Source organism: Protopterus annectens, chromosome 13.part0, assembly GCF_019279795.1.
Source record: "Protopterus annectens isolate FY-2018-M chromosome 13.part0, PAN1.0, whole genome shotgun sequence".
NCBI classification, from domain to species: domain Eukaryota; kingdom Metazoa; phylum Chordata; order Ceratodontiformes; family Protopteridae; genus Protopterus; species Protopterus annectens.
In genome coordinates, this window is record NC_056747.1 from 312,951,309 (window position 1) to 312,963,349 (window position 12,041).

Consider the following 12,041-nt stretch of genomic DNA (forward strand, 5'->3'; position numbering starts at 1 on the left):
ATTCAACCCCATATTAGACTGCATGCAGACCAACTTCAGAGCTGAGTATTTGAACTAACACCTCAAGCTCCCTTCGCACTACTCTCTCTATGGACAACAGTGTCTTCTAATGCCCCTTACTCATGTTAACTACTTTTAACACAAGTTATCACTTACACACACATACACACACACACAAACACACACCCATGCATAATTTCCAGAAATGGCTGTCAGAATTCTCCATCTCTGCACAGCTTTCTTACTGGTATGATAGTACGCTCACTGCTCCTACTACCCTGTATTGTCCAGGGACATCCACTTACCTGCTGCTCTTAATTACATCAAAAATGAAATCATGCACATCAGTATTTCACTCTAAGAAGGGCCAAATAATCTAACTCAATTGTTAACCTATAGTGGTAAATAAATCTTCTCTAAGGCAATAAATAGCAGTAAGTATATAACAAAAGATCAACCACAAAAGCTTAAATGCAAATAAATGAGCTTTACCTAAACAATAAGGCAAACATTGTAGTTACAGGTTAAATATGCAGAAGAATAAGAAAGAAAACATGGCAGAATAAAATAACATTCAGTTACACTGATTAGAGTATGTACAGAAATATCTGATCTAAAGATAAGTACCATCCTAGCTATGTATTGTATGAGTTACAATAATATTAATATAAAAATGCACAGGTAGAACCCTGGTCTTTTCACAGATGTATCACCAGTATCTTTCCAGCAAAGACAAAGCAGAACAAAGACTTGTCTCAAATATTTATACATTTCAGTTCTTCTGTTGTCCTCCCAAAAATATATTACATCATTTCCTTTTGCAGAAACATTATATTTGCATATTTTAGGTGTTTGGTTTCCCACAGCAAAAGTAACTAAACCATTTCTTCTACCAGTAATATTCTCAGGAGTACTACATTGCATACTAAGGAATGCTTCCTTGAAGTATACTTTAATGACATTATATGACTCTAGGTAATATGCAAACACTTCAGTCCTTCTTGAAAGATCACAGAATATCACACTTCAGGGATATTTTATGTCCTTATATGCTCTTTTATATTCAAAATGAGAAAAAGTCACACTTTCCCAAGCCATGGAAAAACAGATTTTGATAATTAAGTATAGCTTTTTTTTATCCAGCAATCAGCACCTCCCCCTGGCACCACAGCTGCCGTTGCAATTGCTTGCAGTGTGAATTAAGTGGAGTGCATATATTGACATTTGAGCAGTAACTGGTTAGTCAAAAAATTTTTTTCAACATTCAGTAAAACTATATAAGATTTATTCACATAAACCCACAACAATTACTTTTTTGCATGACTAAGAAATAAAAATAAAATATAAGTAGCCAACTTTCAGAAAATATATGTTGTTTATAGTTAACAGGATAACATGTCAAGGTTGTTATGCCATGTCATGAGTTTAGAAGTCACAGAAGTCTGGGTACATAGAAATACTGAGTGTGCCTTACAGCATACATTTTAATTTTGGGGATCACAGATGAGAGCGATAGCCTATAAATTTGTAAGAAATAAAGAAGGTGGAGCACTTGTCTAAAAATTGCCCAAACAGAAAAATAACAGAATGAGAAGACTTGGCCATATCCAAGCCACATGCCCCACACTACTATGCCATGTCACTTCCAGGGTAAGATGGTAGTGGAAGGATTAATAGCAACACGCAAGGAAGACTATCTGTGAACCAGAACAGGTGGGGAAGGACTTTTTAGCTGCTTGCAAATTCAGCACTAAATTGTGTAAATTAGGAAAACAGGACTTGTTCTCAAAAAGTCAGATAAGATTTCATGAAACAGTGGGATGCACTTTAAAGCTCATTTATAAAATACAAAACAACTCCTTTAACCATGCAGTTCACACTTTGCTAATTAGTGCTGTGTTTTGGGAAGTACTTACACAGGCAAAAGACTGAAAGCTGAGAGCTATGCTTTAGAAAGTGATTTGTTGCTGAAGCAATGCAATTCAGTTGTTGCCATGTATCTGTGCTTGAAAATCTTAAGCCATGGTGTCACAAACACTTTCCATGTATATCATTGCTTTATACATAATGTACACACTGTCGAAAGGTATACTAGTTGGGTGAAAATTACTGTTAAATTGATTTAGTAGTAATTGTAAAGAATACCGGGCCATGCACACAGACTGTTATTTTTACAATGCAAGTGAGCCCATCACTGATTTTCCCCAGTTAAAGATTTCACAAGTAATTCCATAGCTATACAATTAGTGAGGAGCAAAACCTTGGGGCCTACATTTTGAGCCTTGGCACTAAAGCAACAAACTGCAATTCCACGTCTTATTGCAACACATTTTATGGTTGAACACACAATAAGAATCCATTACCGGGATTTATATGCCTTCATAAATTAGAAGAGGATAGATCTGTAAGTATTTATTAAAACAAAACTCAATTTACAGTAACTTTATTATCTGTCTTTTTTCCACGAAGAAAAAAACACTAATTTCAAATACACTAATACAAGTTTTACTGCTATTCTTGAAGGCAATTCCTAATAGTAAGCTTTGCATTTATTTTTCAAAAAATTTCAAAATCTATACTGCTAATATCTCTAGTAAGTCCATTTACCACATCCATTGTGCAAAATAGCTGAGATGTCCAGTTTGTGAAACATTTAATGAATGGTATCACTTGGAATGCAATTCCTTGGATTGCAACTCCCCAAGCTAAGCACTTGCAAAAAGTTTTGCATTTAACTGCTATGCAGCAATATTACAGTAGTACAAGTACTTTCTTTGCCACTGTATAGGGTTTCTCTTACCCCCATAGCTACAGAGCCATGACTTTATATATATATATATATATACATATATATATATATATATATATATATATATATATATATATATATATATATGAGCATAAGGTAGGGGGCTTGCTTCTTGCAAAAAAAAAATGCTTATTACCCATGCATTCTGTAGGTGTGCTATTCGGTAAGTTTAACTCCTCCATTTTGATCTTGGCAGGTTATGAGATGACATACAGGAGACCTATGCTGTTCTTATCATTAAACCAGCATTCGTCCCTGAATGTCACAAATGTGGAAGGTATAAGTAAGGTGATCCCTTACAACTTGTAAAGTACACTTTTCTCAATCTATCCTCACCTGATTTTAGGCTGCACATTTTGTATTTCCAGGTTGGTTAGCTCAAAAGGTGCACATACTACAGGCAAATGCCCTTAGTGCTATGTCATGCATTCAGATTCTGGAACAGAGTTCACCAATGCTTCTTTTACAGAAATATGATGAAAGAGAAGGTGTTGCAGCCCTGTGAAATGCAAAATATTAGTCTGGTGACTAAATTAAAATGATGCATTTTAATATAAATGCAGCTATCTTCATTAAAGAAAAGATGCAGTGACATCACATGACTCATATCATACTGCTTGTGTTCATTTGGATAAATACATGGGTAGAGCAAGTCCCCACTGAGACAATATGTGCCTCAGTCCATCTGCCATTGGTAGAAACAGTTAAGTCGGAATCTAGGAAAAGAGCTGCAAGGGGAATACAAGTTTCTTTTTGACCCATTTCTCCCATGCAAAAGGATGGAACTAAACTACTGGTTCACTGGATTTGTTTGACTATGTAAGAAGCCAGACACCCCCAATGCTCTCCACACCAAAATAATACTGTAGCTATCTAGATCAGTAGAAAATGTGTGTATCAGAATAGGGATATTCTGAAAGTAAGGAAAGGGCATCCACTCCTATAGCAACCCATTCTCAAAAGTGACAAATTTGGATCCATGTCCATAGTTTTCAAGGAATCCCATTACTTAACAGTCATGTGCCATACACTGCAAACAAGTTCAAATCTTATGGGTAGTAGCTGGGATTTGGGAATAAACACCTGCACATCTCAGGCACCCACAGACTGAAGCAAGGTGAAGATAACAATGTCAGGCAGAGTGAACAAGGTGGTATATTGAGTAAGGGGAAACTGGCATTTCATATGCACAAACACACACACTCACTATAGATTTTGTTGATGTACAAAACAGAATAATGTTGACATTGCCAATAAAAGATCTTTTTATAAACCATTTAGATATGAGAGGATGCAATTTCAAGGGTAAAAGCACATACATCATTACTTAAACAGCAAATGTCCACGCTGCCTGTATAACTGTAACATATAATATCTCTTTACTTAGGGATTCTTGCATAAACACCCCTCTTATTGTTCCCCAAGTTAAAAAAAGAAACCAATACAAAGGTTCAAATTTATTAGAAAAACATTTGATGGTTGACCTACATAACATACCTTTTATTAAGTACCTTTGGCACATGTGTTACTCAGATATTGCTATTCTACTTGCACAAAGAATGGGCTCATATGATTGTCTTCACATGGTGTCTGCTGGTCCTCAGTACTGCACACGACTGTCCAAATCTTTATCAGCCACATACATGTCTTAGCCAGAGACAGCTACACGAACCCTTTCAGTGTAGCCTGAATCTGCTATGTATATATGAGAGCTAGACACAAATAATGAGCAAGAATTCTTTTTTTGCTGAAGAATATTTTGAATATCTGACCATACCTCTCAGCTTTGCAGAATTTTGCAGAATGGTCAGATTTTTCCCTCATACATTTGGTTTGTTCCTCATAAAATTTGTGGCTTTCTGACAAATCATTTATGATTGAAGTCACTAAATGACAGACATTTGAGTTTTAGGCATCATATCCTTCAGAAAATTAAGGCTAATGCAAGTCCTGTTATTATATCATCTTTCTAAGTTTGTAAGAGCAGTATTTAAAATCTGTCCCTTAGAGGCCCCCCCCCCCATTATTTTTGGCTTTGCCTAAAATTCATGCGGTTAGAGGCTGAAGATCATGTATCTAACCATGGATTGCTATTGCATGCAATGCAGCTTTGCAGCAGGTTAATTATCATGTAGGGGTCAAACACCTGGGTGACAGTCATTCGATTAATGCTACTATTACCAAGTGCTAAATGATCAAATAAATAATGAGTGAAACAACTTTTACTGACAGCAGATTTTTCTTTTTTCTCCACTGCTGTGCGACTTTAGAATAGTTATACTTCGGTTTGGGGGTGAAGGATTCAGTGGTGGTAGTTTTACTTATTTTTCTTTCATTGGTCAGCATAGTTGGCCTTAGGCATAGGCCAACTAGGCAGCCGCCTAGGGCACCGCTCTAGCAGGGGTGCTTTTCAAGTATTTATTTGGTGTAGGTAGACCAGGATGGAAGCACCAGGTCATGTGAGGGGGACACCATGGAGCCCTTTTGCCTAGGGCACCAGTTGACCTAAGACCGCTTCTGTTGGTCAGCACTCCATAGCATTGCTGTCACTCTGTCGGCATATATTCAAACATTTACGTTTTTGTGGTCCTTGCAGTGGTAGAAACCATCAAAAATTTATTAGAAAAATTTTATCTTGGATCCCCAGACACTGCTGTCTGATACAGGAAACTGAAACTGATGGAACTTTAATCAAGGCTGCAGTGTATATGAGATGATACAGTTAATAATATTGCTGCCTACAATCCTAACTTGCTTGCAGACATCTATAGTACCACTTTAATGTATATTCATTTCTCATATATCAGAGCCTTAAGAGATGAATAGTACACCTCAGAATGTGAATATACTATTTGTGATACACTTGTTGAGGAGGAAATGAATCAACAAAGAACGTGAACACGTGCGGACGGGGGTTAAATAAGTTTCCCCTTACACGATGCCCAAGGGTCTCAGCTCTGCCTGCAAATTATTTACTCCATTTTCTGACTCGCGCTGCTTCTTTTGTTAAGTGGATTCTGAGGAAAGGCTCTTTTCAGGTTAGAAAAAAGCATATATATATATATATATATATATATATATATATATATATATATATATATATATATATATATATATATATATATAAGTTGATATTAAAATAATCAAGACCGAAGTGGCAACCTCAGTAAAATATTAACCACTGTTCGTAACACATTTTCATGATCATTTAAAAAATGGTATGAGAAAAACAAGAAAAGGACCATCATGTAAAACAGGAATTTTAATGTGATATTTTTCAGGTTATTGATAGACTTCATATTCATTTTATTAAAAAGGTGCTTGGTCAGCCTCATTTGTTAATTTTGTAGTTTACCCCTACGGTGGGTTACATCTGCTGAGCTTGCACGCATTGTATTTACAGTGTGTTAAACAAGTGCTATATATAGTCTTAGAAAAAGGAGCATGTATTTGAAAAAGTTGAATTCCTATTACAGTGCTCTGAATGTGAATGCCTTCACTAAGAGTATCTAAACAAAGTTCTAGACTCATTAGTTAATGTGTTTTAGGAATTAATTGAAGAATATTAAAAGCTTACAGTTTTACTTACCAAACAAAAACTACACACATTACAGAAAAGCTTTTCTTTCCCGAGGGTAGAGGCAAAGTTAGCATGGGGAAGTGTGGATAGGAAAGAAGATATAAGGATAGCAAGAGGGACAGACACATGAAAATATAACGCTGATAATGACTGATTGGGGGATACTGATACAAAAGGGAAGAATGACAATGGAGATATTCAGATTGACAGAGGGTGAGCCAATTGTGATGGAGAGGACTGGACTGCAAATAGGAGATAGGATGTGACACAAGGAAGGGGAACACCATGATAGGAGAGAGGGGGGGTGAGGATGGCCTGCCAAACCAATCCAGAGGGGAATCTACCCAGAAGTCAATCACTTCACTGGTCAACATCAATGGCAAGCTCCATTTCTCATGGCCTGATTGTCAGGATGGCCAGCTATATGACTCTACCAGCCACATAAAATGACAATCCAAAGTGCTAATGTGGGCATCTAGACACTAGTCCTCACCAGCAGCTGAATCTAATGCCAAGTAGGGTCCCTACATACCACTCTCATGAGAAACCTACACCACCTTCCACTGAAAAAACACAATGGGAGGCCACTGTTGAGCCTACATGTTAGCTCCTCAAGATATCCTTTCTTATCCTGCAGACAGGCAGCCTAGGGACAGCTGGAGATCCAGCAGTCACTGTAGTGTCCAGTGCAGAACACGGTGGCTGCCTCTCCACCCCTGTCTGCTACATTTCCAGTCTTTCAGATAAAAAGAAAAAAAATAGCAAAACAACACAATTAAAAAAGAATGAAAATTAGAACAAAATAGGACACAAATGCAATGATCAGCATACTGTGGTACAGCTTATTAAAACAGAATCTGGACAGAGGAATAAACAAACAATCAGCCATCAGGAAAGCAGTATATAAAACAATTACAATGGAAAACGCTATTATCCAACAAATGGTATCACATGTACACCATTGAACTAACTGGCAATGTTTAGGACAGTACAAAGTTTACTGGAGGAAAATCTAATCTACAAAATCAATGAGCAACTAACTAATCATGAAATATTAAAATTAAAAAAAATCATATATATATATATATATGGTTCTACCTGACCAGAAGACCGACCAGAAGATCAGAAGACCGATCAGTGGCAGAACATCGACAATGCAGAAGACCGACGACGGATGACAACACCAACGCCGAGGATGCCGACATGGGGAAAGGCTGTGTGCGGTAAGTGTGGAGATTGACGGTCTGTGGGGATAGGGGTGGGTTAAGTGAGTTAGGGTTAGGGAGCGATAGGGGTGGGTTAAGTGAGTTAGGGTTAGGGAAGCGATAGGGGTGGGTTAAGTGAGTTAGGGTTAGGGGGTTAAGTGAGTTAGGGTTAGGGAGCGGGTAGGTAAGTGTGCGATAGTGACGGACCTTAGGGTTAGGGTAAGGTTTAGTGTGGGCTTGTAAGGATTTTGGTGTGCTTGTGTTGTGTGTGGGGTTTGTGGAATGGGGATGTGTTTTGATTTAATAATTGTTATTGTGGTGTGTGCAGTGTATGGGGTTTCGTGTTTGTGTACCGTCGGTTATTTCGTTGTCGGTTATGTGTGGTTTCGTGTTTATGGACTGTCGAATATGTGGTGTCGGTGATGTGGTTGTCGGTGTTGTGTGGTTTCGGCTATGTCAGGTAGAACCATATATATATATATATATATATATATATATATATATATATAGCTGCTTAATTCTGAAATAAACAGGTCAACTGCAGTTATAAAGTAATGCTAGCACTATAGTAAACTTAACCTATCACCTGGATTGCCTGGTCTGTGCCCTGAGGCAGGAAATCTTATTCTCTTTATTCTCCCGTGTCACTGCAAACCTGAAAAAAAGCATTAATGAAGACAACTTATCCATGACAGCAGAACGCATTTGCAGATATAGTTGTAGGGCCTACAGTGACACAGCAAAATAACAGCTCGCTGTAATATTGAGATCCCCACTCCCTAACGTATTTTTTTCTGTGGATAGAAAAGTTCTGGCTGGCACCTCCTCAGGTTGCTATATTTATGACACCAGTGAAGGTGACACCAATGTTATTATTCACTGTCCAGGCAAGTACATGCCAGACTTCTACTTTACATAGAGGATCTTCACAATCCCCCAGCAGGGGGCTCCCTATGGTGTGTGTGTGTGTGTGTGTGTGTGTGTGTGTGTGTGTGTGTGTGTGTGTGTGTGTGTGTGTGTGGCAGATGTAAAAAGATGTTGCACTTCCTGCTAGGGGGGGATTCCTCCACAAATGAAAAAGGGAAGCAGCAGAACAGGTTGCAGTCCTGTGTAGTGGGTGTGTGCACACATCTAGCCAGGGCACAGGGAACATCCAAGACAGATTGTTGTGCTGTGGTGGGGTCTCATCCTCCCATGGTACAGAAAACAGTCAAGACAGGCTGCTGTCCTGCGGGAGGTATTCATCCACCCAGAGCACAGGGAGCAGACAGGACAGGTTGCTGTTCTCTGAGAGAGATGCTCATCCACTAAGGGTACAAGGCGCAGGCAGGACAGTGTAGTATCATCCACCCAGGCAGAAGAATGAGAGGAAGGATCAACCCCAGTCCTCCTGTGCAGCAGTGTAACTAGAGTGAAGAGGGCAGCTACCCTGGCAGCAATATGCAAGGGGTGTGATCAACACAGACGCTTTTCTTTCTCTGTCACAGAGCATGAGACTATAGCACTTTAGGAGCTGCCACTCATACTGCGGAGAGAGGGGAGGAGTGCCAGCTTTGAGAATTAACCATTCTGGGGGGGTTTTCTGCTGTCGGTCCTGCTGTCACATAGAACATGAGGATGAAGTGGTATGATCTAGCATGCAAATAATTTTGAGGGGTGACAGATCAGGGTGTAGCACCAGACAAAAAATTACCCAGCTATGGCTCTGCTATGCAAGTATCAATATACTGTTGCATATGAACACAGACACCAGGACAAACTGATACACCACTGAAACACAGTGTTTTTGGCATAGGTGTATTGGACATCTCACACAGCTCACATGTCCACAGCTGCCGCATTATGATACAGTGCCTAAACAGTTAACTTGTAGAATGGTACTGGGATGTGACCACCACAAAGGTGCTGGGATGGTGAAGAGGCAGGTGTTGGTTGACATGGATGGTCTAGCATGCCCACACTGATCCATGTGGTACCCACTAGTGTAACTGACCTATCATGGGACTTAAATAATGGCAGTGGCTAAAGAAGTTCACTGCACAGGATAACAAGATGCTGCTGCAGGCTTTTTGTGCTCTATGCTCATATAGCAGGCATATCCTTGAAAAGAGTAAAACAGACAAGACCTTCTGACACCAGGTGTGTCAAGGGCTGGTGCAGGACATCTGTGCAGTAAAAGCCATAACAGAATAATGATACAGGTGCATCGCAGGATCACTGATATGATCCTGCTGGGCAAGAGAAAGATTCAGGAAACAGGGGTAGGCTGACCACTGGTGGAGGAAGCCAGCTCATGGACAATAAGGAATTCCTGCTATTCCTCAGTGGTGACACAGAAAGCACCCCCAAACCTGGCAAAGGAATGGATGTGGGAAATGGGCTGATGACAGTTGCCCAAGTCTCTGTAGGTGCTGCCCAGGTGAGTAACGGCACATGTGGTTCCTGAAGAATATTGCCCACCTACATTTGTGCCTCTATATCATCTAGGGCCATCAAAGATGCAACAGACACAACCTGCATGACAAGATTTGACTGCTTGAATATCTGTCGGAGATGCCCGGTGTAAGTAGTGAGGCATGCCATTCCTAGAGAACATTGGGTAGCACCTCTGCATGGTTTACATGTGCATGTACATCTCCATTTCTGTCACCCAGAGACATCAGGGCTGCAATGAGACAACCTGTACCACAAGGAACACATGTGCCCATGGCCTATGTATATTTTTGGTGTGTAGAAATCTTTATGCCAGATGGTGGTGGAAATTATACTGTACTATAAACTGTACTAGTTTTAATACAAGTTGTCCATATGCATTCACTTTCTTCCACTGGAAGATCTTTCACCAAATGTTGGCACATACCTTTTGTCAGTGTATCCCTATAGGCAGATGATACTAGCACCACGCACTTGGCATAGTCTGATGACACAATGGCACTATCAACAATGCTAACAGTGGGGGGACACTCCTCTCTTCCATAGATGAGCAGCTTGTGGAAGTCCAGGATAAACCTTCATCACCACCACCACAACTTGTGTTTAGTGTAGCTCATCCTGTGTCAGCCCCACCAGTGATACACAAGCAACACCACCATAGACAGTATCAAAAGACTGCAACAACTCATGTCATTGGATAGGGGTTTACAGCTGGCTATAAGCACCATAACTAATGCTATAACATTTTCCTGTGATTATATATTATGTAATAAATCTTGGAACTTTTCTGTCGGCACCTCAGCTGAAACCTTGCAGTACCCAGTAGAATATATCTGGTCAAACATACAAATAAAATAATAATAAATAATGTACCAAGACATTACAAGCACACATAAAGCTCTAACCTGTCTTTGGAAGCACCTTCTGCCTTTTTCTTCCCAGCTGCATGCTGAACCTAACTTGCAGTAGAACATTCATGGGTAAGACTGTGCAATGTAATATCCTCAGACTGATGTAACAGATTCATTTTTTATCCTTCTGTCAGGCTCACAGTGCCCTCGTATCCTCTACGAGGTTAAAACAGTGAAGTTTTCTTAATGTAAACAGACTGTAATACTGTATACCTTTACAGTTTTTATGCAATATTGTTTAATGTTTCAGAGGGAATAATCGCTTTCTGGAAAAAACAACTTCTGCCATATGGCTTCTTCTTGTGAGTACCATACTCTTTTAGAAAATTAGTAAGGCTGATCAAATCTAAGCACAACAGAGGTTAAAGTATTGTGTTTGACTTAGATTTAATTTTTTACTATGGCACAAAAATTAAGCAAATTTGCTGTGCTCAAACTTTATCGTTGTAGTTTACATTCTGTAGACCTAACAATTCAGTAGCAAGAACATTTACGTAAAATATGTGTGTGTGTGTGTGTGTGTGTGTGTGTGTGTGTGTGTGTGTGTGTGTGTGTGTGTGTGTGTGTGTGTGTGTGCGTGTGTATGTGTGTGTGTGTGTGTGTGTGTGTAGTCTATAGATGAAAGCAGTTACTGTCTGTACACCAATTTTTTTTTGAACATATGAAATGGCACTCATGTCTGATGTCATGCCTTATGTTGTACTGCAATGCCCTCTAGAGATGACTGTGTGTGTATGTTTATATGTGTGTATATTTGTATGTGTGTCTGCATATGCATATGATGTGTGTGTGTGTGGGGGGGGGGGGGGGTGCTTAAACTGTGGAGCTATGGTGCCCTCTACTGAGAATACCACAAATTTCTTGTACACTAAAAAGTCTTTCTGTTACTCATGGCTCTGCAACAAAAGCATTACAGCACAGAGAAGCATTTTTTTGCTATCTGACAGTTGGGTTGGGAAGGGTGTCTGTCTTGGGGTAAGGTGGGGGGCAGAACATATCAACCCAGCAGCCAGCATAAGGGTTATATATATACATTTTTAGGATTTACCAGTAAATGGAGCCAGACCTTTATTTAACTCTCTTTCAGCTTTCTTTGCTTCTAA